Here is a 21541-nt window from a genome sequence, read left to right as displayed (position 1 = left end):
ATGGGACCTACTGAAACTGAGAAGCTTCTATAAGGCAAAGGACACTGTCAATAAGACACAACAGCAGACTACAGAATGGGAAAAGACCTTCACCAAGCTCATATCTGACAGAGGGCTGATATCCAAAATATATAAAGAACTCAAGAAACTAGACATCAAAATTCCAAAGAATTCAAAGTGTGGTGCAGATTTAAACAGAGAATTCTGAAAAGAAGAAACTCAAATGTCCGAAAGACATTCAAGGAATTGCTCTACATCCATAGCTGTCAGGGAAATTCAGATCAAAATGCCATCTTACACCTGTCAGAAAAGCTAAGATTGAAAGTACTGATAATAGCTTATGCTGGAGAGGATATGGAATAAAGGAAAAACTCCTCCATTGCTGGTGGGAGTATGTCACGTCCACCCTCGACCAGCAAGGACAAACGCAACACCCAGAGCTCTTCTTGCAGCAGTTTTCAGGACTTTATTCACAGCAATTTATCTCCTTCTCCTTCTCTTTTCTCTCTCTCCCCTCTTTCCTTGACCTCTCTCCTTTTTTCCTCTCTCTCTCTCTCGCTCTCTCTCTCTCTTCTCTCTTTGACCTCTCTCCTTTTTTCCTCTCTCTTTGGGCAAACCTCTCCCAGCCCTTAAGTAGGCATGGGCTGCCAACCCTGAACTGCCAGGTGGGCACTGCCCATAGGGTCACGCATATGCAGGCAGCTGATAATCATTGTGTGATCATAGTATATAGGTCAGGCCTTAGCCATCTCAGGAGTTGATTATACATCTCCATCAGGTGTGACACCACGCAGCTCGCTACAGGAGTACAAACTTATACAGTCACTTTGGAAATCAGTATGGCATTTTCTCAGAAAACTGGAAATCAATCGACCTCAAGATACAGCAATACCATTCTTGGTCAAATACCTAAAGGTGCACAATCATACCACATGGACATTTGTTCAACTAGGCTATTAGAGCTCAACTTCTAATAGCTAGAACCAGGAATAACCTAGATACTCCTCAAAGGAGGAATGTATTAAAAAAATCAGGTAAATTTACCCAAATAAAGCATATCTGCATTAAGAAATTAAGCATGAGCATATCACACACACACACACACACACACACACACACACACACACACACAGTGCTGCAAAGAGCAGGAATGAAAATTAATTTCAAATGCACACTTGATTTTTTTTTAAAAAGTCATAAAATTATATAAATCTAATATTAAAACATGATGTGTTTTGAGCTTTGCCTGGTTTCTCAGCTTTGCATTGTATAATATTAACCTCAAATAACTGAGAACACTCTCAATGTTTTAAAAATAAATTATAAATCAACCACAGTTACTCATAGCCATCATGGATATTGGAGTTGTTAGATACACACATAAACCACACACACATATTTTCATATGCAGTTTGTAACATGCACAGCAGGGGTAGGTGAAAACTTTACAAAATATATATACTTTAGTCTACCTTCACAAAGAAGTGTGGAATTGGGTTAAATGGTCAGTTAGTTCAAGGCATTGTTTAGACCAGACAAAACAGACACTTACAGAGCAACAATAAAAATCCTGATATGTCAGATAACAAAAACTGATATTGTAAAGAGGCATCTATCTGCATTTTACACATAGTTGAATTATTGTGTCTTGATTCCATATATGTCAAACAGTGATGATGATGATCACAATACTATCAGTAATATTGATTGTCACTAAATATTTATTCTAGCCCAAATATTATTCTTAATATTTAACTTGTGGTAAATTTATGGTTCACAGCATTCTAAGGTGCTTACTTGCCAATCATTACTCCAGTTAAGAGGTGTGAGAGCTGGAACTGTGACACAGCAAAAGGAATACTTGCCTGGATTTAATCACCAGCACCTCATAAACTAGGCATGGTTGTGTACAAATATAACCCCAGAACTTGGGAGGCACAGATAGAAATATTAGAAGTTCAAGGTCATTCCCCGGTAAATATAAAATTTAAATATAGCTTGGGCTACATAAGTCCCTGCCTTAATAATAATAATAATAATAATAATAATAATAATAATAATAATAATGATGATAATGATAATAATATAAATTTATAGATGAAGCACCGAGAAATTGAGTAATTTAACTCAGGATTATGCAGTGAGTGCTTTCCATCAGGATTGCTGATCCACACACATTTCTTAATTCAAAGGGTGCCTGCTGGATGCCTACTTTGGCAGAGGATGTATGGGGTTGGTGAAATGGGATGGGTGGGGGTTGGGAGATGGACAAAATCTGAGGGTGAATCAAGTTAGGTGCCACCATTCCTTTATCAAAATAAAAGGTGTTTTAAGATGCAAAGTTATACTGAAGTCAGACAGTGGTGGCACATGACTTTAATCCCAGCAGTCAGGAGGTGGAGGCAGGTAGATCTCTGTGAGCTCAAGGCCAGCCTGGTCTACAAGAGCTAGTTCCAGAACAGGCTCCAAAGCTGCAGCAAAACCCTGTCTCAAAAAACAAACAAACAAAAACAACAACAGCTGAAAAAAGAAGTTATACTGAAATCTGTTTTGTGAGTTTATCTCTTTTCTGAGTCTGGTAGCAAGGTGAACTGTATCTAGACTCAGTATTGGTTCTGGAAGAGTGAGGTTTGTGACCTGAATTTTACACCGAGAACTGAGAAGGCAGTTGAAGCCTTGATTCCTCCTGTTAAGCAGGCAAAGCTATCAGACATCATTGAGAAAAATAAATTTTATCTTAGGTGATGATTAAAGATGGCAGAGACTTACTCATTGGCCACCCAGATAGCCACTCCCCAGGGTTCTCCATGGTGACTGAGGGCAACATCAGTCTTCTGTTGTTAGGTCTAGGCCTGACAGGCTTCAGAATATCCTAGGAATTAGGAGCTCATAGGAAGCCCTGCCTACCTGTTGTCTAGGCCATGTGAGGCAGTTGATTCCAGTGTCCCATGGTCCACAGTCTGAAGATTATAAAAGCAGCCTGTGCCTCTATCCATTCTTCCCTAAGTCACTGGTATAGACTTAGAATCTCCCCTACCTCAGATATTGCAAAAGGAAATTTTTTGTTACTGCTTTTTCTTTCTCAAGCATAAATCTAACCTGCTAAGTAAGATAAAACCAGTTACAGTCAAGTTGGAGGACTCTGGGTAAAACATTCTTTCACAACCTCTGAGCTTTGATCCAGCTCTCCAGATTATAGGCTTAGAATCTCCCCTACCTCAGATATTATTATTATTATTATTATTTCAATCAGCAGTTGAAGTAAAAAGCAGTCTCAGTGCCTAGTGCTTTCACTTGTGAAGCAAGCTCTGGGCAGAGATTCTTCTGTTCCTTCCATCTTCTTTGGAGAAAATGTAGGCACTACCAGGAGTTGACTAGTCTTTCTATTACAAAATCCTTTTAATTAAACATCTTAAATGTCATATTCTCCAGATCTCTGAGAATTTGAGGGCTGTCTATGGATGTGCCTGAGTTATGACTACAAAGGCATTAGCACAGGATCTGTCTGGAGAGCTGGATCAAGGCTCAGAGGTTGTGAAGGAATGTTTTACCCAGAGTCCTCCAACTTGACTGTAACTGGTTTTATCTTACTTAGCAGGTTAGATTTATGCTTGAGAAAGAAAAAGGAGTAACAAAAAATTTCCTTTTGCAATATCTGAGGTAGGGGAGATTCTAAGCCTATAATCTCCAGCATACCAGAGACTAAGGGAAGAGTGGATAGAGGCACAGGCTGCTTTTATAATCCATCAAACACACAAAGGCAGGGGTCAGAGCTACCCAGTCCTGGGTCTTTCGAGCAAAGCCAAAAGGCATGAAACCACAGCCAAGAAACAAATCCTTAGTCAAGGAAACATTGCTAGAGGTGGGGGAGGGGGCATACCGTTACTGCTGATTCTGTCAGTGTTAGATGGAGAACTCTGGAGATCCTTGAGTTTGATGAGTGACCAGGTTGAAGGTTATGGAATTTTGGCTGTTCTCAAACTGCCAACAGGCAGGAGGAACTGCCAGGAGTGCTTGCTTAGTACCACGGAACCAATGATAGGATTCTGCATGAGAGGGAATTGGTCAGGTTGAACAAAATTACGGTGAGGGACAGACATGCCATGCAGGCGGTGCTTAGGTGAGGAGTTGATTGAAAGAAAAGGGAAGGGGAGAGAAGAAAAGCAGCCCCTGACCCCTGGAGACAGAAATTGTGGGAGAGAGAGAGAGAGAGAGAGAGAGAGAGAGAGAGAGAGAAACTTCATCACCTCTTCAGTAGAACAGTGGGAAAAGAGCAGAAATGGGCTGAACTTGTCTCTTAAATGTATAGTCGGAGGCTGCTTCTTCATTTCCTGACCACCCAAACCCAAATAATAATACTAAAGCTATATTAATTACAACACTGTTTGGCCAATAGCTTATGAGTATTTCTAGGTAACTCTTACATCTCAAATTAACCCATTTCTATTAATCTGTGTATCTCCATATGGCTGTGGTATACCAGTAAGATTCTGTCTGGCATCTGTCTCTTTTGGCAGTTACATAGTGTCTCTTTGACTCTGCCTACTTTCCTTCTGTATCTCTGTTTGTGTTTCCTGCCTGGCTTTACTCTACAAAGTCATTGACCCAAAAAGCTTCTTGAATAACCAATGGTAATGAAACATATTCATAGCATACAGAGGGGAATCCCATATCATCTCCCCCTTTCTTTCTAAATAAAAAGGAAGGTTTTAACTTGAACATAGTAAAATTAAATATAACAAAACAGATATTAAGCAATAATTATAGTTACAATATTTATATCTACTTTATCTTTTATTATAGCTATCTATTCTCCAACTCCATCAAAGACCCTAGAAGGATATAATATTACCTAAATAAACAGGAAGGGCATTGTAAGCAGCTTCACATCATCAGGAATATTTTGCATCTATGTACAGACAACATAGTGACAAAGCAATCTTAAGACCCAGGGCTGGCTCGGGTACTACCTGAGTGCCTCCTACCAGGTAACAGGGGTGAGCAAAATGCCTGAATTCTAACAGCTATTGTACACATTTTTATCCCTTTATTAAAGCCCACACAAAATTTCACAAAGAAAAAGTCATTGATATTGAGAATCATTAAAAATGAAAATAAAATGTGCTGGTGAAGTGTGGTCCTCAGTGTTGAAATGCTGAAAGCATGTCAAACAGCAATGTCACCATGTAGTCCATACCAAGCTCCTTTGGTTCAAATTGCTGTGTCTGTTCACCATCCTTATAAAATCATTCTCTGGTCCTCATAATGCACAGCTCAGGCCACACAGACCTGAAGGGAAAGATAACAAGTAACAGTGTCAAAATCAATGCCAGGGGTTAAATAAAATTGTTAGTAATTTATTTTTCAAAACAAAAGTGAAACAGTCAGTGATTTATTTAAGGAGAAAAGTGACAACAGCAGTATAAAAATGTAGTAATATGGGGCGGCAGGGCTGCGTCCCCCACACCCGGCCGCCCACATGGCTAGCTTATGCTCCGAAATAACAACACACAAACTGTATTCTTTTAATCACTGCTTGGCCCATTCTCTTCTAGGCTAATTCTCACATATTAATTTAGCCCATTCCTAATCATCTGTGTGTAGCACCCCAAGGTGTGCTTACCGGGGAGATTCTAGCCTAGTCCATCCTGGGTCCGAGCTTCATCCCGGGAGCAGGGCATGGCGTCTCTCTCAGGCGTCTGCTCCCGCGAGGAAAGCGGTCGAGTCTCCGAGCTCACTTCCTCTTCCTCCCAGCATTTTGTTCTGTTTACTCCTCCCACCTATCCTCTAACCAATAAAATGGGCCAGGGCAGTGCCTTTATTAGCCAATGACCTTCCTCCATCATTTCCCCTTTTTCGGTTTAAACAAAAAAAAAGGATTTAACATAGCAAAATTACATATAACAAAACAGTTATCAAGTAAAAGTTACAATAATCTTTATCATAACTAAGGAAAACTATAACTATAACTAACTATTCTTAACTCCATCAAAGACTCCAGAAAGATATAATATTACCTAAGTAAACAAGAACTAAGAAACTTTTAAAACTCTAGAAATGACAGAGACATCTCGCTGCCTGGACAGTCACCCAAAGTTCCTCTGTACCGTTGGGGCATCCATCTTCAGCCTTCAGGCCCATGGTATCCAGCAGACATTTCCATAAAGCAGGAAAATTCAAAGTCAGTTCAGTCACTATCTGTTGTGTCCTGCAGAATGTCTCGCAGACTCTTTCATGAATCAGGAACCCCGAAAGATCATCTCACCTTAGACAAGTTCAGTAGTCCTCTCTCTGCGGGTTCTCTGTTTCCAGTTTATGCAATAGTCCAGGCAAGAGCAGTTTCTTGCCCAAATGGCTATCAAACCCCATAAGGTGCCTCTTCGATGCCCATCTTCCTCTTGAAGTAGATTGGTGCTGCCAGGAGCAGAGTGTCTCATTGTCATGAAAAGTCCTCAGTTATTAAAACATTAAATGTCCTATTCTGTAATCTTTGAAAGACACGAAGAATGTCTATCTAAAATATATCTCTATATATCTAGAAAATCTAACTAACATGACTACAAGCTTTACTATTATTGATGATTATCCATTAACAACCTATATTTCTCAATTATACAGTACATATTTAAATGAACTACACAATCACAATACCTTAATCAAAATCAGAAACACTTATACATATAACAAAATTGACCTTAAATTTCTATCAATAAAGCAAAATCTATACTAATGTAAATTATTCATATCTATATCATATCCCCCTTTAAATGTAAAAGGACGTTTATAAACCATATTTGGGAACATGGGTGCAGTTTTTTCTCTCCAAACTGCTTCCTGCTGAATGGGGGCGTCGTTAATTAGGTCTTTCATGGTATAACCTGTGTGCTAGTTTCATCTCAGTTGGCAGTTGAGCGAAGCAATTTTCTGAAGATGTTCACTGCAACCCTTCAGGAGGGCGTGGTCCATCATACCAAATCGGAATAGAAGAAATGAACAGCGTCTCATCCTCTGTGAAAACAAAATAAGAAACTCCTTTCCAAAGCATCATGTCCTTAGATCCAAATTTCAAAGTTAAGGCATCAAAATATCTATGTCGGATTAGTTCAGCAGCATTTATCAATAAATATCTTTTAGCAGCTGTTGCTTCTTCCTCAGCATTCAAACAATTCAAAGAGAGCATAATAGCATACAGTATCAAGATTCTCTGTGTATTTTCCATCTTTGTGCAGCTTTGTTTTAACCTCTATTTTGTTTATTTTTACTTTTAACTCTTTGCTTTTTGAGACAGGTTCTCTGTATCTTTGACCTGAAGTAACTCTGTAAACCAGGCTGTCTTTGAACTCTCAGAGATCCGCCTGTCTCTGCCTCCCAGGCATTTGGGATTAAAGGTGTACACTACTACACCTTGAACTCACAGAGATCTGTTTGTCTCTGCCTTCTAGGCACTGGGATTAAAGGCGTGTGCTACCACACACACAACTTTCTTCCTTTTTTTTTTACTTTAAGAACTTTAAATTTTAGTCTGCATATATTTTTAACACACTTCAAACCATTTAGAAATTTTCTTTGTCTTTGAATCTCTCTTTACTATATATCTCTCTTTTTCTGACCACACGAGCCTTTAAATTACTGAGCAATATGGGTAGGATTAAAGGCGTGGCTTTGCCAGCTAGATCCAGTCCATTCTTTAGCTTTCCAGCCTCATGGCTGAGGTACTGGCTGTAGCCAGCAAGCGAGCTTCAGCAGCCTGTGTTTGCAAACCGCAGGGACCGCCTGCGTAAAAGAGTCAGAGTTTGTCCTGGCAGGACAGCCCAGAAAGCCGGCATTTTTAAATGGCGCAGCTTTTTTCCTGCTATGGCTGAAAACCGAAAAGCATGCGTTCAGCTTTAACCGTTTAAGTGTTTCGTGGCAGGACCTCTTAATGAGCTGCAGGCTTTTGCAGCTAAAGCTGAGTCAGGAAGCCTCTCTTAGATGACGCGCCCGCTTGCCTCTAGCAAGCAGAGCAGACCCGAGAACACAGCGAGTCAAGTTGCCATCAAACAAATCGTAGCACTTTACTCCAAATGCTCTATTCAAAAGCTCTGTCTCCCACAGGAGCCAGACAGAGATCGCAATGGCGGCACAGCCCCAGGAAGTTGCGATTTAAAATGACAAAGTGGATTTTCTGCTACTGTTGCTGAATCAGGAAATCTCTCTACAGCACGACACCAACAAACAGCAAAAATCTGTGTTAAACTCTCTCTCCCTTATTTTTAAACCTTCTCAGGTTTTTTAAGTGGGTTTCGGCTGTCCACATGTCTGGGCGCCAACTGTAGTAATATGGGGTGGCAGGGCTGCGTCCCCCACACCCGGCCGCCCACATGGCTAGCTTATGCTCCGAAATAACAACACACAAACTGTATTCTTTTAATCACTGCTTGGCCCATTCTCTTCTAGGCTAATTCTCACATATTAATTTAGCCCATTCCTAATCATCTGTGTGTAGCACCCCAAGGTGCGCTTACCGGGGAGATTCTAGCCTAGTCCATCCTGGGTCCGAGCTTCATCCCGGGAGCAGGGCATGGCGTCTCTCTCAGGCGTCTGCTCCCGCGAGGAAAGCGGTCGAGTCTCCGAGCTCACTTCCTCTTCCTCCCAGCATTTTGTTCTGTTTACTCCTCCCACCTATCCTCTAACCAATAAAATGGGCCAGGGCAGTGCCTTTATTAGCCAATGACCTTCCTCCATCATGAAAATGAAAGCAATTTTATGATAATAATATATTCATATTCATTCAGATGAATGAATTAGTCAAAGGGAACAAAGCTATGAACAGAGGGAGAAACAGATAAGTATATGGTCACGATGTTTAAGAATATTCATGTTGAGACATATAATAAGGATTCAAAAGGAGAAAAGCCTAAGCTGTCTATAATGATACAAACTTCCTACATAGAAAATCGGATGCAACAGAAAGGAAAAGCTCACTTAAACTATGGGCTTTGTCAGACATATGTCCACATGAAATGTTACATAGCAGTGTTTCTCAATTATGTAGACATTCCAGATTGTTTGAATTTATACATAATGTCAGTAGTCAAACCAAATCAAGCATGTATGCATTGGGATGATTGAGCAGAGTTAGATTCATGGACTAGTTAAAATGATGGGAAATGTACACCGTAGGTGTTCTTGAATGGCTTCAGTAAGGTTTAGAAAGGAATTTGTAAGATTTTAAGTTTTGGATAGTTTGAGGCAGGGTTCAGAAAAGACAGATTTTGCTTGGATGGAATGATGTCAGTCAATCGGGGTAACTATAGGGTTGATCACCATAGAAATTTTCATCTAGAATGTGAGAAGAATGGGGAAAAACTAATACTCATGCTGGTTCTTCAGCATGAGTCGGGATATGAGAAGTGAGAATGTCAGATATTAGATCTGTATGTTATTCACATCGTTTATTATGTGTGTATTGAATGTGACCTTATTTTGTCTTAATTTATTGTGATTACAGAATATTTCTAATATTAATATTCTGGAAAATTGGTTTTGAGGCCAGTCTCCTGCATGGGGAGACAAACTCCCATTAAAAAAAAAAACATCAGAATGGATAGAAAGACAGGAGAAATTATTGAGACACAGAAAGAAAAGGAGTCCCCCACTTCGTTCTGAGATTGAGCTTCATACCAGTTGAGAATAAAGAATTCCAACACAATTAACATTTACTTAATGCTTTTATACTTCCCAAGCTGCAGCCCTGAGTTTTCTAGGGATCTCATCACAAATTCCCTTAATGGTAAAATGAGGTATCCTAATTCCCTATGCAACCCCAGTGGCCCTGGCTTTGCCTTACGAACTTAAGATTTTACCTGAGGCAGCCCAAAGTCATCCTACGATCTCACTTATCAGAAATAGAGGAAAGAAAAGATTTTAAGGAACTATTTTAGATCCAACTTAAGAGCCAAAATAAAAAGGAAACATAACAAAACAGTGTGTTTGAGTATTGCTAGGTCACTTATTAATAATTGCTACTCTCCCTTGAGAAGCAGGTATCCACACTTCAGAGTATGTTTTAATCTTTCCCAAAAGGTCTCTGTTTCCTAACCCTGTACTGAAAATATAGGTTAAAAATGTCCTGTAATAAACTGCAACCCCATCCCCTACCTTAAGAAGCCTATTTTCACAGCTGGGAGTATCCTCATCTTTCCCTGGAGACCCTTTCTCTTACTTCCATCCTTATAGTCTGTTTTAAAGGATGTCTTTAATAAGTTGCAGGTCTCTCTTAGGAATGCCCACACATGCTCTTGGGTGCACTCACTCTTTCCTAGTATGTCCACTAACCCTGAAATTCTTTCCTTCATTGAAGCCACAAATCCTGGTTTTGCCTGGATTAAGATCTCTGAAGGCACTGCCTTAGGCCAATGTCATTGACAGTTTGGTGTGAAGTTGTGTTTCTGTCCTAGTCCCATCTGACACAGGATTCACTGATAGCTTAAATTCAGTTGCCAACCTTGATCTTCTGTTCTTGTTGCTTTTCTGTTTCTTAAAGAAAATTTTTACCCCTCTGTGCTAATACAACAAAAAACATGGGACTAGGTAATTTATAAATAATACAAAATCATTTCCCACATTTCCGGATGTTAGGAAATAGAAGTTTAAGCTGTAAGGCTCAAGGCTGCTTGGCTATATTGCTACCATGACAGGCTCGATAGAAGTCAGTCAAAGAGTAGGTCTAAATTTCAATTTACTCTAAGGCAATATCTGGTGCCAGGAAAGACCAAAACTGATATCATCCAGGGACCATCCAGTGGGGTAAACTCCTTCAGCCAATGTCCTTTGAGGTTGGGCATGGCCTTGAGTCATTCTTCAGGCAGAGACCTGATGGTATCAGGTTGCCTTGTCTGTCTTTTGCTGATCTGCATTCATTGGTCAAATGTTGTCCTTTGCCACACTTCCTACATAATACAGAAGTTTAATACCTTTTATTTTGCCATTCCCAGAAGAGACATTATTTCTAGGAATTCCTTGTCTACAATCCCTTCTAAGATGTCCTATTCTACCACAATTAAAACATTTTGGCATCTTGATGTCTCCTCATACCTTTGGAAATTGCTTCTCTTACCAAAACTGAGTATCATAGTCAAATGTCTCAATGTTCATTGTATGCAGGATTCATTCATTGATTGTCACTGATCTAATCTTTAAAGGCCCAAGTATCATTTTGCATTCTAAGCTGGCATTTTCAAAAGCCAGAGATTCAATAAGTACTTTTCTAGACTTTCAATATGGCAGAAGTACCTTACTGAGAGCTCTGGGATAGCCAGGTAGGAGCCATACACACCACCTCAATTCAGGGTAGCACCGTGCAGCATATAAACCCTTTGAATCTGATTAAAAGCTAAATATGCCAGGCAGCACAGTGCATAGTCTGGAAATATCTCTGTGTGTGGTGGTAGGAATCTACCATGCTCTCTGCTTGTGTACTCCTAGCAGACTTGATCCCTTCACCTGCCCAGGGAAGGAGCGCTGATCAGTGGACATAGTACCAGCTACTTTCCTCTTGACAGCAAGTGGACACACAAGCACCCAGACCCAAAGTGGGTGGCAGCCATCAGTCCCAAAAGATTGGGTGCCATTCTGTAGGTGGAGACCTGCTTGTTTGTTTCCCAGATGCCCAGACCTGAAATAATCACACAGAAACTATATTAATTACAACACTGCTTGGCCAATGACTCTTGTGTATTCCTAGCTAGCTCTTACATCTTGAATTAGCCATTTCTATTATTTTATATTTTACCTCAAGGCTTGTGGTTTATTGGCAGGATTCCAGGGCATCTGTCTCCTTTGGTGGCTACATGGTGTCTCTTTGACTTCACCTACTGTCTCTCTACATCTCTGTTCAGATTTTCTGCCTGGCTTTACTCTGTTAAGCCATAGGCAAAAAGCAGCTTCTTATTAAGCAATGCCAATAAATCATATTTTTGAGGAATCCCACATCACCACTCACTAGCAGACAAATCAGCATCCAAGAAAAAAAATACCTATCATTCCAACAGTTGTAGAGAGAATCGTCAGATGCCTTCGCCCAGCATGTACCTATCCCCTTTCACCAGAAGATCTCTAGACACATGTCAGCCCACTGGGGATCCTAAAACCTTGAAAATCTCCTCACCCTTCAAGTTCTAGTATGATTAAAAACCCTACCCCGCCTAGGATTGGCATTCTCTGATTGTACTGCTGTATCATGAACATGGAGGGTCCTAGCTCAAGCTTGGTTAAAGGTCCTTTGCTTTTGTATACGAGTTCAGACTCCATGTCAGTTTTGGGGGGACCCTATGATGGTGTAGGAGTTCCTTCTGTTTATGTGTTGTTTTCATTGGTTAATCAATAAAAAAGTTGCTTGACCTGATAGGGCAGAACTTACGTAGGAGGAGAAGACAGAGCTGAATTCTGGGAGGAAGAAAGCAGAAAGAGTCAGAGAGTCACCATGCAGATGCCAGGTCAGACATGCTAAATCTTTCCCGGTAAGCCATGATCTCATGGTGAGCACAGATTAATAGAAATGTGTTAAATCAAGATGTGAGAGTTAGCTAATAGGAGACTAGAGCTAATGGCCAAGCAGTGTTTTAATTAAGACAGTTTCTGTGTGATTATTTTAGGTATAAGCTAGCTGGGCAGCTGGAACAAGGGGCCCCAGTCCCTGTAACAATTGGTGCCTTCAACGTGGTCAAGTAACTCCATGTAAAACCTGAGAGGGCTTGAAAAGGAATTATAGACAAATATAGAGTTTAACACAGCTTTTTGCTGTTTGCTGACTCAGCAATAGTAGCAGGAAAAAAAGCGGTACCATTTTAAAACTAGGCTTCCTGGGCCCTGCCGCCGGTGCAAACTCCAGCTACGGATCATTTGTGGGCCTGGGTGTTTGTGTGCCCACTCGGGGTCAGGAGGAAAGTAGCTGAGACCATGCCTGTGGCTAGGTTCTTCCTGCCTGGGCAGGTGGCAGGATCAGGTCTACTAGACTTGGGCAGGCAGGAGAGTATGGCAGATTCCCACCACCATACAGAGAGATGTTTCTAGGCTGCACAGTTCTCTGCATGGCAGATTTGGCTATAACGCTATGATCTGGCCATAACATTTGTGGGCTCATCCTGGATCCCTCAAGATCACCAGGAACACCGATTTTAAAGTCTTGAGTCAGTAAGAAAGTTTTCTGTGTTTACTTTCATTCTGTATCTTTCTGCTTTAGAAATCCTTCTGTAAGTAAGGTCAGAATCTGTAAGAGCCTTTACACAGTCTAAGCAGACATGCAGGAGGACCACAGGTGGGGTACCTGAGAAGACATGCAGGCCTTTCTGCATGGGATTGGATCCCTCTGGGTGTTTTGGGTGCCAGGGCCCTTCTGAATGAGATTGGATTCGTCTGATTTCTGTAGAAAGATAGAAAGGGTTGCTTCTGCGTTCCATCATGAAGCTAGCATCTTCGGTTCAGTTTTGCCTCTAGGCACCAGAAGGACTACGTATTGTTCTGTGTAGTGTTTTATGTTTGTTTGTTTGTTTGTTTGCTTTGGTCTCTTTTTTGTCTTCTTTCCAATTTAGGAGACTGGTATAATGTGACAGACTCAAAGCATGACTCCTTGATTTTGATATATTGGATCATTTTCAGGACTTTAGAGACAGAGCCGTAACTGTAGGGTTTGACATTTTAAAGGCTATATTTTCCTGGAAGGGATGATGCAAACAACCTCTACCCACCTTGAGTATTTCATTGAGAAGTGGCAGCCTCCCTCTATTGCTCTTGGTTGGTAGCATGCAGGCAATGCAGGCAGGCAGAGCTGGGCTTGCCTTGGCATGCCATACAAGCTTCAGCAGGGCTAACGGGCAGCTTGCTCCTGAGGGTGGTGTGGCTGGGCTTTAAAGATTTAAAGTAGACTTAAAAATCATAAAACATTATTGAAATGGCAAGAGCCTGAGTATTTTACATAAAACAGGAAAGTACTGGTGACTCTGGCCCTTAGGAAGTGTCTCCATAATGTGGCAAACATTGGCAAAATGTCTCTAGCCAACTTCTTTTGAAGTCAAAATTTCCCCCATTTAATACATGAATATATTTGACCCTACACTATATTCCTCACTAAACTTGGAACATCTAAAGTAAGGTAAAACACATTGCTCAAAATGATGATGATTCTTTATTAGCACGGAACTGTCTGAATTGTCATAAATCCAAATTATTTCTAAATAAATTTATTAAATTTTTCTTTTTATATTTGATTTGCTTAAAATTAATTATTCAATTATAGGCATGATAATTATATTTTTAAAAATGAGAACACTGATTTAGTATTCTATTTATCAGACATACTAAATGATATAAAATAATTACTAAATAGCATTTCAAAATTTACAAATCTAGACCTTTATAATCAAGGTTTCAAAAATAGAGAATAATTTTCATTTGGTGAATTACAAATACAAAAATGCATATCCTTCCCTCTGAGAGTGAATTTGTTCTACATTAATTTTCATTTCATATTTCAAGGGAAAGTGCTCTGGAAAGGATATCCAGTTTTGAGAGTAGATGTTTGAGCACATTCCTGACAAGCCACACTTAGTTGAGATGCCACAGCAGCTGACAGTTTCTTTGATAGAAATATTTCTGTCATGATCCATTTTAGGGTGGCAATATTTAGCCACTAGCTTACAACATGATTAAAATTTTAGCAATCTGTCTCACACAGCAGCATGAGCTAATACTCGTGCATCACAGTTATTTCTGATAGCCTGAAGAATCACCAGAGGGGAGAACCATAGATGCAATAGAGGAATGTTGTCACAAGGAAAGCAAATGTGTTAGAACATGATTTGAAATATGGAAGAATACTTGTTAATTCTGGAGTCTATCCCACTTCTTTTAGTCCCAGCTGTAGAAACTGAGAGCAGCATAAAACCTAAACAAAACCTCTCTCTCACGCAATTCAGTTACCACGTCCATTGAGGAAGAACCTGGCTGTCCATTGTGTTCTATCCAATACTGGGACTAGGGAAGCCCCAAAGCATCAGAAAGATGTTCTGTGGATATGAAAGTGGCTTCACAAACCAAACCAACGCTTTAATTCACAGGGAGAATTACGTTGACTGGGAGAAAATGTCCGGGATATGCAAGTTGTAATGCTTGCTCAATCAAACCAACTATTAATTATCTTTACTGCCCCTTGACCAGTTGGTCTAAGATGAAACATGACTGAGTCCTTTATAGCAGTCTTTTGATTTGATTTCTTCTGTTCCCCTAGAAGTAACAAGAGAATTCAGGCCTCTTTGTTCAACAAAGACAAGTTTAAAATGTATTTTCCTCATTTGGGATGGAGTGACTTACATCAATACAATGTCCTCATTTAAACAGTTGTTTTGTCTTTTCTGTTCTTGTTGACAGTGGCATTTCCATTTCTTTCTCCACAGGTCATGGAAAATGAGGCAAATAGTGACTTGTTTACTCTTTCACAGTTATCCCTATGCAGTGGCAAATAATTTGGAACCTTCTTTGTACCAGAACAATGAAGAAGTAGCTATATTTATGACTGGGAAGTTGCTTCTCTTGAGAGGCTCAAGGTTTTCTTAGTCTTACTAACAATAGTCACCCATGGGAAATTAAATATTCTTTAACTTGTTTTGTTTGATTTAAACACTCTTTTTCAAATAAGTTCAATGACTGCAGTGCTATCTGCTGTACAAAAGTCTAATGAGATTGGCAGCAAAGAGACTTAAGGAATAGAATACAGTGGCTGGAAAATGTGCATTTTCATAAACACTGTAAGCTCAAAATACTGGAGTTGAGAACTTTTTTCTGTGTTTATTCAGAAATCACTGTTGTCACAATGCTGTAAAAAATTTCTGAAACCTGCCTTTTCATGTTTTATTGAATTTTCCAAATAAGCAGCTTACTACCGCCTCTGTCAAGTGCACATATAACAAAGTCTTCACCGTCTTTCACATCCTACACTATCTAGGATAAGAAAGAGTCAGGAAACACAGCACTGTGGTTTTTTTCCAATTGTATAGTCAGAACTCTATATACTGGCAAAGATACATTATAATAAAGATTTACACACATAAGGAAACCTGTAACATAAAATACATGAAGGGTGCATACGGCAGGTCATCCTTATCGAAAAATATTGATGTATGTTTAGTTAAACCTGGTCTGCTGCTTTTAAAGACTGAGCACTGGATTTTTACCATGGTGAGTTATAAGTGGGAATAGGTTAAACTTTCGTAGGGTTAGTATCAGGGATTTATTCTTATCCTAATCCTTAATCACTTAAATACTCTTTACTCTTTCGAAATTTTGCGCTTCAATTCAACTAATTTTTATGTTAATTCTCATTTTGTTTATCCAGCTCTTAGTAACATCTAGCTTATATTACCTTTTATTCAGTTTCCAGAAAATTAGACCTACATTGACTGTTTCTTCTCTTTTTATTAGTTTCTTAACTCTGTAGTATTTTCAATAGTTAGAATATGCATTATCTTTTCAATTAAGGTATGTCTACTTGTCCTAATGGCCAAAATCTGTTTCTGATCGTGGTATTGTGGTATTATAAATCTAATGTAGAGTTTCAAAATAGGGCGGACACCAGTCAACCCATCCATCAGTTCTATTGCTCCCACTCCTTTTTTGTGCCTTTTTCATTCCTTGGTTTAGACTCACATCTAGTGTCTTTGCAGAGAACTGGTGTCTTTACAAAATGAAACAGCAGGGGTGAGTCAAAAGCAAAGTGTTCAAGTGAAAATGTGGGCAATCCTTGGCCAGACTAGAAAGAGAAACCATCATGACCTTGGATTTCCAGCCTCTAACATGAAGAGAAATTTTATTTCTGTTGTCTTGCCCACAAGTTCTATACAGTAATCAAGACTTAAATATGAGTTCTCTTTATCTAAAGAAGTCCATAGGAACACAGATAAGATTACTATGGATACTACAAGAGTGGTCAGAGATGCAGCCAGTCTACTGCATTTCTGAGGTCTTTATTCCCACCTGCATTATGAAGTGGATGCTGGAATGGACGTCATGTCCCTGGAGCAGGAGACAGAAAGAAGACAATATATGAGCATCCCATCAATTAAGAAAATTCCATGAACTTAAAACATTGCTTATCTCATTAGCCAGAATATAACACAGAAATGTCCTTATTTGCAAAAGCATGAAATGTAGCATAGTAGCTAATGCCAAATGATTTCAGCTAAAATTTAAGGTTATTTTTCCCAAAGAATTCATGAAAGACTTTTTAAAATTGTATCTATAACACCCTTTATTATAAAAAATGATGCCATTAAATACAAATTAACAAATGACTTCTATGAATTACATGAAGTGCTAAGCTAAGACTGATCACAACACTTGAGTTGGGTCTGTGATACAGACAGTGAACACTCTGATCTGGACATTGAGTGCAGCCAGGGCTATTTCATAAGCCAGGAAACAACATCAGACCTGGAGCAGTGTGAGTAGGATGAGAGTAACTGCAGTTTAGTTGTGTTTGACAAAGCTTCAGCGCTCCAAAATAAATCACTGAAAACACTTCATGCTGTTGTAGTTTAATATTATGTAAGAGAAACACAGAAGCATGAAAAAAAAACAGTGCAAGATTTTCTGTTGCAAAAGACAGTCTGGATATATTTTTATACAGTCTTTATGTAAAAATTGTCAGTGTTTTAATCACCATCTGTCAGATCTTTAGTAAAGACACCATCTCAACAAAAAAACTAACATATTTTTTAAAGAAATATTTAAACCTATGATAAAAAAAAGTATGCCCATATATATTGCCATCTAATTAATTGATTAATCAAAAATTTAGTGTTTGGGTATTTAGCTTTTCAAAATAACTTTATCATGCATAAATTATTTATTTTTATATAAAAATAACACACAACAAGCCACTGCAGACTTAGTGACATTTAACAAAAAATTGTGTGTGTGTGTGTGTGTGTGTGTGTGTGTATGCGAAACGTGGTGCCCTAGAGGAGTTGGAGAGGGAGAGAGAGGGCTGAAAATGATGTAAATTTGGTACTCATGTATGAAATTCTCAAAAAGAATCAATAAAAATAAGAGAAAAAACACAAAAGACCTGGCTTGGACTGTGGTCCTCCATGGATTCTTCTCAGATGTTATATTATATGTTAATATATTATATTATATTAGCTAACCCAAAGTTCTCACTGACAAGCTACTGATACTTGCTAAGCAATCATGCAATGTGTGAGTTTATTCTTTATTGGAAACCTCAAATGAAATAATTGGAAGTTGAAAATAAAACAAACTAGAGCTCACTCCATTTGTAGAAGTAAAACAAAGTCATTTGAAAGTTTCTACTTTCCTTTAACTGCTGTGGGAGAATGCTCTTGTACCCTATAAAACTTTTGTCACTTGATTTGGTTTAATAAAATGCTGATTGGCCAGTAGCCAGACAGGAAGTATAGGCAGGGTGACCAGACTAGAAGAATTCTGGGAAGAGGAAAGGCTCAGTCTGCACTCATCACCCAGATGCAGAGGAAGCAAGATAAGAATGCCTCACTGATAAAAGGTATCAAGCCATGTCCTAAACATAGATAAGAATTATAGATTAATATAAATTGTAAAAGATAAATAATAATCCTGAGTTAATAGGCTAAACAATTTATAATTAATATAACCCTCTGGAAGATTATTTGGGTCTGGGCAGCTGGAAAATGGAAGTGCAGTCTCTGACTACATTTAACTGAAATACAATTCTCAAGTAGCCACTTGGCCTTTCTAATCACTATTTCCTCATGAATGAAAAGGATGGATTTGATTGAGAATCCCATAGAGTTTGTTCTGGATATTTTTAATGACATGACTTGGCAACTAAGTCATTCAGCTAAGAATTAGAAGTTGGACCTGACACATAACAAACACCTACTGTTGAGACTGAAGAACTGTAGGCATTAGTATGACCTGTATCTGTCTTGAGAAAGCTAGCTTGAAACACTTCAAAATCACACATTTATATACTTACATCACACAAGGCAGGCTTTAAGTCAAAACTGACATAGGAGAGGTGATATGAATGGCAATTAACTAATATTATGTAACAATTTGATATATATGCACTTAACACAAAAACACCTAAATATATATAGTAAGAAATGACAGAATCAAAATGAGAAACAGCTTTAAAATAATATTTAAAGCAATTTCAACATCCCATTTAGAAAAAACAAACTAGAATTTTTATTTGTTATTCCATATCATAGGTAATATAAATTGTTGGAGTTTGAACTTATCATCAAATTATTTGGTTCAAATCTTTTACTTTGTAGGAAGAGAAACCAGAGAGGTTACCCGTTACCTTAGGTCATGCTGCTAATTATTGGAAGAACTCCTAATATGTACAAAACCTGTTATGAATGTTCTGTTGAAGTGTTCTTGGAATAATTATAGTGTTTATTGTTCACACATTGTGATTACAACTTTCTTAGATTTATTTTTGTGTGTATGTCTGTTTTTTTTTTTCAAAATCAAAGTAAACTCTTACCTGTAATCATCATTTCCTGTTCTGAAACAGATAAATTTAGAGAGACAAGACATAAGCATATTCACCAGAGGAACAGAATGGACACAATGACAACATTTTACAAGGGGAATTATTAGACTGGATTGCATGGTATGGGTTGGGTTGTCCAACAACAACTGTCTATACTATCTAGAAGTGACTTAGAACTCAAGGCAAGATGACTTAGTGATCTCAACTGGCAAAAATTAAGTGCTGCTAGTCTTTGTTTCACATTGCAAGGATGAAAATTTGGGTTCTAATATCATTAAATGATGAGGGCCTTACTGGCAGCAGCAGAGTAGTTGTAGTCACTAGCAAAAGAGTGAAGGAAAACAGGAAAGGCTGGTCTCGAACTCACAGAGATCCACCTGCCTCTGTCTCCCAAGTGCTGGGATTAAAGGTGTGCGCCACCACCACCTGGCAGGGAAAAGCTTTCTTGTCAGAGCTTTATACTGCACTGCATACAGAAGGCACACACACTCCAGAAAAGAGTCTTCTCTCATTGGTCCTTCCAGTAATTGCCCTAATAAACCTACTCAAATATGTGCTTATGGATGTATACCAGATCCAATCAACTTGACAAACAAGATTAGTTATCATGACATAGGGATGCATCAACTCAGTCTAGTTAGGGAGCCAATGACTGATCAAAATGAAGATACCATCAAAGTCAAACTTTGTGAACCAAGTTTATGTTGGGTTGTTTACATGAATATGAATGGTTACTTTTTAGTTGAAGAAATGACTCAAAAACAATTACATCTCCAAAATCCCACCTGAGCCCATGTGACATTTCACAAAAACTGGAAACCTGGAGCACACTGCACAGTGTGTAGGCAGCTCAACAGGTTGGACAGTATCTTTTCCAGGGAACCCTTTTAGTGTGAGCTGTTCCCAGGCAGCTCAACTGGTGTGAGAGTGTCTCTTAGCAATCCCTACTGCTTGCAGGGGTTTGGGGGGATGGGAACTAGTGAATCTGGTAAATTGAATGTCTTTCTGGAATTTTCTGAGTTATTTTTTTTTCTTAGCTTATGAGTGTCCCTGCAAAATAGAATGTGCTTCCTCACTTAGAGCAGTTGTTCTCAACCTGTGTGTCGCAACCCCCTTGGCAAACTTCTATTTCCAAACATATTTACATTACACTTCATAATGGTAACTAAATTATAGTTCAGAAGTAGCAACCAAAATAATTTTATGGTTGAGAATCATCACAGCATGAAGAACTGAATCAAAGGGCTTCAACATAAGAAGGTTGAGAACCACTGCTTTAGAACATCCTGTGTTTTAATTAGCTTTCCACTGAGACAAAATACTTCATTGTGGAGGAAATTACACTCAGTGTAAGGATTTTTAAGGACCACACAATATGAATGAAAACTGTAAAAGATTTTTAAGAGTAAGAGAACAAGAAGTTCTGAACACCTTACTCTCTGTAATATTTTTTCTTTATTTAATTCATATAATATGTTGGACCTCATGAGGTGTGGGCATGAGGCCCAGTGTAATTTCCTGAGCCTAACTTGAGTTTGGTGGGGCCTAGTGTAATATCCTGAGCCTAGCTCAACTTTAAAGACCTGTCTCTGGCTAACTGACCTCGATCTGCCTCTGCCCAGTAATAACTAGTGTGGCAGAATATTATTGGCCCTTGTTCCTTACTCTGTGTCAACCCATTCCACCCCATCATAACCCTATATAAGTCCCTGCTTTGACAGACTCCTGACTCAGTGTGTGTGTTTCTCCCTGGTGCCTAGTGGGGAAGGCTGGGTTATTCTACACTCACCATCCTTCTCAGCCTCAGGGAGAGTCTAACAGTTCCAGTTCTGCCCCTGCTCTTTCTTCCAGAGAACCTGGCAAATTGGTACGCCGTGTGAGGATCTTTCTGCCAGAGAACCTGATATAACAAAGCAGATGCGAATGTCTTTTGAGAATGGCTAAAAGAAAACCCAGTCCTCAAACCATCTCTTTAATCCAGTGTAAGAATGGAGGGTCAGAGCT

Source organism: Microtus oregoni, unplaced genomic scaffold (assembly GCF_018167655.1).
Source record: "Microtus oregoni isolate MIOR12 unplaced genomic scaffold, Mior012 000123F_ref0000434, whole genome shotgun sequence".
NCBI classification, from domain to species: domain Eukaryota; kingdom Metazoa; phylum Chordata; class Mammalia; order Rodentia; family Cricetidae; genus Microtus; species Microtus oregoni.
The sequence above is the reverse complement of the archived record's forward strand: the minus strand, read 5'-3'. Positions refer to the sequence as shown.